Below are 6,199 nucleotides of genomic sequence, written 5' to 3'. Positions count from 1 at the left end.
GGGAATGTGGGGTAGGATGAAAAATTTTGTCCTGCGTTCTATTAGTTGTTATGTATTTTTCACTCTGCCTTTTTTTTTAATTAAAATTGAGAATGGAAATGGGGAATGTGTAAAAAAGACAGCAACCCTACCAGAAGAGTGTACTACGTGAACTATCTAGTTCATTAGTTTATCCTGCCCTTTTTTACATACATATAAATAGATCTTAATAGTCATCCTGCCTTTTTTTTGGCAAAGTGTCTCATCCCCTACTTTAATCATTTTTTTAATTCTCCAAACTCCTGTCCTGGCCTTTTTCAAATTTCATCCTGATTTTTTCATATTATATTATAGTCTACATGTACAGTGGTCTCGCTAGCCCAAAATAGAAGGGCGCCGCGCCCTGGCTGCCCTCAGCCGCGCCCTGGGTGCCTTCATCCGCGCCCTTCTGCCCTGACGTCTTTTTCCAAAATTATCTTGTGCCGTTTTGGTAAAATTTTGTTTCATCGATTTCTGATCTCCAAGTTAATTACATATATGACACATGTGTGATTGCCCCCAGGTTAATCATGTCATTACAATCAATAACAATGATAAAGACTTCAAAGGTGTTAATAACTAGGTAATTTAATTAGGACAATGTATCTTTTTGTCATACTTTTGATGAATGTGTCATCGAGTGTGTTTAGCTTGGGTCGGCATTTTCGATCTCCAAGTCACAATGGAAGAGCGTATATAAATGAAGACTTTCATGACTTTAGAATTGAATTTAAGTCATCAAAATAAAACAATGCCTTTACAGAAATGCCTTCCATCTCCACTTGTTAGCGACAAGCACAGTTTTTAATTAACCCAAACGTGGTGGATATTGATTTTGGAGTTAATTCCCCTGTTATAGCTTATTACAAATTTGTGCTCTAAAAATATTATCTAGTATCAAAAAAAGGAATAAATTACCAATTGAATATATAATAACATAATAATGTTATCTAAAAGATATTAACTGTCTTTGAACATATTAAAAAATATATATTGCAATTTCTACTCGATAATTATACTTTTAGCAATCCATGTTCTAAACATTGTTAAATTAGTAATGCTCTCAGTTTCAGATCATATCAGTGGTCTCGCTAGCCCAAAATAGAAGGGCGCCGCGCCCTGGGTGCCCTCAGCCGCGCCCTGGGTGCCTTCATTCGCGCCCTTCTGCCCTGACGTCTTTTCCCAAAATTATCTTGTGCCGTTTTGGTAAAATTTTGATTCATCGATTTCTGATCTCCAAGTTAATTACATATATGACACCTGTGTGATTGCCCCCAGGTTAATCATGTCATTACAATCAATTACAATGATAAAGACTTCAAAGGTGTTAATAACTAGGTAATTTAATTAGGACAATGTATCTTTTTGTCATACTTTTGATGAATGTGTCATCGAGTGTGTTTAGCTTGGGTCGGCATTTTCGATCTCCAAGTCACAATGGAAGAGCGTATATAAATGAAGACTTTCATGACTTTAGAATTGAATTTAAGTCACCAAAATAAAACTATGCCTTTACAGAAATGCCTTCCATCTCAACTTGTTAGCGACAAGCACAGTTTCTAATTAACCCAAACGTGGTGGAAATTGATTTTGGAGTTACTTCCCCTGTTTTAGCTTATTACAAATTTGTGCTCTAAAAATATTATCTAGTATCAAAAAAAAGGAATAAATTACCAATTGAATATATAATAACATAATAATGTTACCTTAAAGATATTAACTGTCTTTGAACATATTAAAAAATATATATTGCAATTTCTACTTGATAATTATACTTTTAGCAATCCATGTTTAAACATTGTTAAATAAGTAATGCTCTCTGTTTCAGATCTTATGATGTATTAAATGCTATAATTCCTATATAGATAAAAAAAAAAACAACACATATTCTTTAATAATGGGTATAGTGAAGTTAAGAAACATAATATATTGATGAAGATGTGCTATATCATTCATAACTATACACAAACAATGAAATAAAGACTATAGTTGAAAAGCATCTTTATTTAAAAAAAAACATATACAGTAAAAAAAAAAAAAGAGATTCGTTAACTCGTGATACACACAGAAACGTAGACAAAAAAATGAGCAGTGCCTTTTCTTATCATAAAAAGTGCCCTGCCCTCCACTGGCACCCTGCCCCTTTTGATTTCTAGCTACATTTTGTAGAGCACTGCATATGATGTATTAAAACTATAATTTTATATAGATATTAAATAAAAACATATTCTTTAATAATGGGTAGAGTGAAGTTAAACTGTAAAAACATAATATGTTGATGAAGATGTACTATATCATTCATAACTACACAAACAATGAAATAAAGACTATAGTTGAAAAGCATCTTAATTTAAAAAACAAAACATATACAGAAAAAAAAAGAAATTCGTTAACTCGTGATACACACAGAAACGTAGACAAAAAAATGAGCAGTGCCTTTTCTTATCATAAAAGTGCCCTGCCCTCCACTGGCACCCTGCCCCTTTTGATTTCTAGCTAGAGCACTGATGTAGTTGCATAATGTTATTATTACTAAAACCTCAGTCTATATCAAAAACTTCATATTGTATGAGGGTCTGGATAGGGGGGTCTGTTATTCTGTAAACATTTAATTTTCACCTCTTTTCTCAAAAAATTAACCCCTTTTTTCTCTAATTTTCATTTTTTTTGCCCTTTATTCTCTTATCTTAATTTTTTAAGGACATTATTCTATAATCATTTAACCCCATCCAAACCCTCTTGTATATATTCCAGACCATATGAGTATTTGAACCGTACACCTATATTCGTGTGGTGGGACCATATGTGTACGGTCCGACCAATATATAGAGATTAATACATGGCCTTTTCCATATCAGCCTGGGTATCATCCCGAGACCCCCATATCAGCCCGAGACGGAGTCATCGGACACATTTTTTAAACTATATACTAGCAGAACTTTATAAATAACTTGAAATCTTAATTAATTCACAAGTATGTTAACTTTTTATTTATACCAGTCTACCTTCAAGATTTTGGAGGAAAATGATAATTAAGAGACCAATCTAAATTTACCCAGATTAGTATCCATATGAAAGATAAGTGATAATTAAGTGCATTAAGAAGTTAATTAGTGTTTCAGAAGAAATTTATATTTCATGGGGAAAATAACCAGATGACTGTGAAAATTTGCTAAAGCTAGTAAAATCTGCATTTTTGGACACCTATAAAAATAATATTTAGAAAAGTTACCTAATATATAAGTAGTATTGAAAATAGCCTGGTTTTCAACATAACTTATATAGGCAGTTTTAAATGTTACTTGTTTAAATAATGCCCCTGACTTATGATTTTTTGTTTGTTTGTCATAAGTTTTATTTTCTATTTAGCTCACCTGACCTAAGAGGCCATGTGAGCTTTTGCCATCCCTTGGCATTAATTGTTGAATCATCCATTAATGTCTGGTGTACACTTTTTCATAGATCTTCTCTTCTGAAACTACTGAAATTAATTAATTTTAACCAAACGTTGGCTAAATGATCCTAATAGGGTATCTAGTATATATTTTGTAATTTTTAGCTCAGTGAGGCCCGAAGGGCCCGATGTGAGCTTATGCCATCACTTGGCGTCCTATGTCGTCTGTTGTTGTAAACTATTTAAAAAATCTTCTCCTCTGAAACTACTGGGCCAAATACATGTACCTTCAAACTTTAACTAAATGTTCCTAAGGGTATCTAGTTTATAAATTGTATCCGAAGTTTTGATCCATTGACTGAAACATGGACGCCATGGCTAAAAATAGAACATACTGGTCAAATGCAGGTTTGTTAATTGGCCCCTTAAGGAGTTATTGCCCTTTAAAGTCAATTTTACACAATTTGTTGATCAAGTTTGCTAATTATATATAACATTTAAAAATCTTCTCTGAAATACAGATGAGCGATTCAGGCTCTTGAGAGCCTCTTGTTATCTTGTCCTTTAATTAAGAAACACTGCATAGTTTGGTAAAAAAAACAATAACTTTAATATTTAACGTAGCATTTCAAGAGTAATCTGCCTTTAAATTTAAGACCAATCTTGAAAACCCTTGGCTATTTGAAGTTATTGCTCCTGAAATAGCAAGTTCCCACAATTTATACATGTTATATATATATATATATATATGTTCTTGTTAACAATGATTGTTATATTGAAAACAATTATAGATATCATAAAGATGAATTTAAAACAGCAAAATAGTAGTGTGGATCAGCTGGTGTGGATCCTTATATGAGTTATTGCCCTTGAAAGACAAAATTTTAGCAGAATTTCAAGTTTCATGCAGGAAGTATGATAGATGTAGAGACATTTATTCATGTTCAGCTAAGTTTAAGATCTGCGAATAAGCTTACATCATGACCAAAATAGTTAATTGATCCTTTATAGGATTTTTTGTCCTTAAGAAATTATTTTACCAAAAGTTATGTTTTTTTGCAGATAATAATAGAAAGAAGGAATTTTTTTTTTTTAAGTGATAAATATGTTCAGCAAAGTAAGATCTGGGAATAGGACTTGTATTATTTAAATTGCCAATTGATCCTTCAAAGCTGTTATTCAACTTATTGCCCTGGAAAGAATATATTACCAAATATTTTGTCTGTTATAAGTTATTTCTGAATTATAAGTGGCTATTGGTTTAACTATAGAATCCAGTGGCGTAGCTTGCATGTATGCTCAGATGCTCAAGCATCCACATCATTTTCACAAAAAAAAAATAGCAGCAGTTTTTTATTACTACCACTGGGTCGATGCCTCTGCTGGTGGACTATTAGTCCCCGAGGGTATCACCAGCCCAGTAGCCAGTTCTTCGGTACTGGCATGAAAATACGGATTTTTTTGTGTTATTAAAATTTGCTGTTACAAAATATTAGAAATTATTTTAAATTAAGGAATGTATCTCCCTCATGCAAAGCTCTGATTCCTTTCACGGATTTGGCTATACTTTTTGGACCTTTTGAATTATAGCTCTTCATCTTTTATATAAGCTTTGGATTTCAAATATTTTGGCCACGAGCATCACTGAAGAGACATGTATTGTCGAAATGCGCATCTGGTGCAAGAAAATTGGTACCGTTAATTTTATTAACTCGGAAGTATCCAAATTTCACAAGGCTGAGGATATGAGGATAACGTCCAGTCATTTACGAAGCAGTATGCCTGGTCTTTCATTTGATAATTTAGTTTATGTAAACAAGATAGCCACAGAATAGTGTTTCAAGTTAACTTTTGTTCGTAAAAAGAAGTCTACGTAATCGGCTAATGCAAGCGGAGTGGACTGATACGCAGACCCGTGGACATGAAATTGAACCTAGTGGAGTGATGGCGTCTCATTTGACTATAGCAACTAACAACTAAAACACCATATCCTGATATTGTTTCTTGCGACATGTTAAACGACGTGATAAAAAAAAATCAATTTGTAATAGATCGTGATAAGTCCTGGGCTTATGAATTCCCTTTTCTATCTAGGTTCAAATACTAATTATATTTTCAATCAGTAAAGAACAAAGATCCAATGTTCCCCGCCATGCACATTAGATGTCATATTTTATCTATCAAAGGGCAAGGAACAAGGGAATAACTAAAAAAGCACTTTTTTGTTCTTTTTCTTTTTTCTTTTCAATATCTTAAGAGAAATAAAAGCTTCGCAGCAAATGAAATGGGATTTCCATTACAATTTATATTTCAAAGGGTCATAACTAGTTAAAAATATTTGATTACGACTTATTTTCCAAATTGTTAAAGACATTGCTTATGATAGGAGTTTCACTTAATCTGACAAGAATTGTACACATGAGAGTGCTAACAAGACCGGACGATTGGACGCCCGGAATCTTTATGTCTCCTGCAACACGTTTAGCTCAGTATAAATCAAAAATCAACAACTCAAGGTTGTAGACTCAAATTCCTGGTAACAGAAATCACTTTAGTTCCTATATTCCGAAGTTTCTAAATTATACAGAAGTGCCGCTGTAATGGGGTCCGTTTTTGATATGTCAAATATAAGATTGGGTGGGAAACTTTACATCAAATATTTATGAATTGAATGATGGTAGTTTCGAGGAAACAATAAAATTTAGTTAAAAATATAAATATATGAATTGGTGGATATTTTGAATTTAAACAAAAATCTAACTAGTGTCGGATTCTGGGGGAAGTACA

This window comes from Mytilus trossulus, chromosome 13, assembly GCF_036588685.1.
Source record: "Mytilus trossulus isolate FHL-02 chromosome 13, PNRI_Mtr1.1.1.hap1, whole genome shotgun sequence".
Lineage (NCBI taxonomy): Eukaryota > Metazoa > Mollusca > Bivalvia > Mytilida > Mytilidae > Mytilus > Mytilus trossulus.
The sequence above is the reverse complement of the archived record's forward strand: the minus strand, read 5'-3'. Positions refer to the sequence as shown.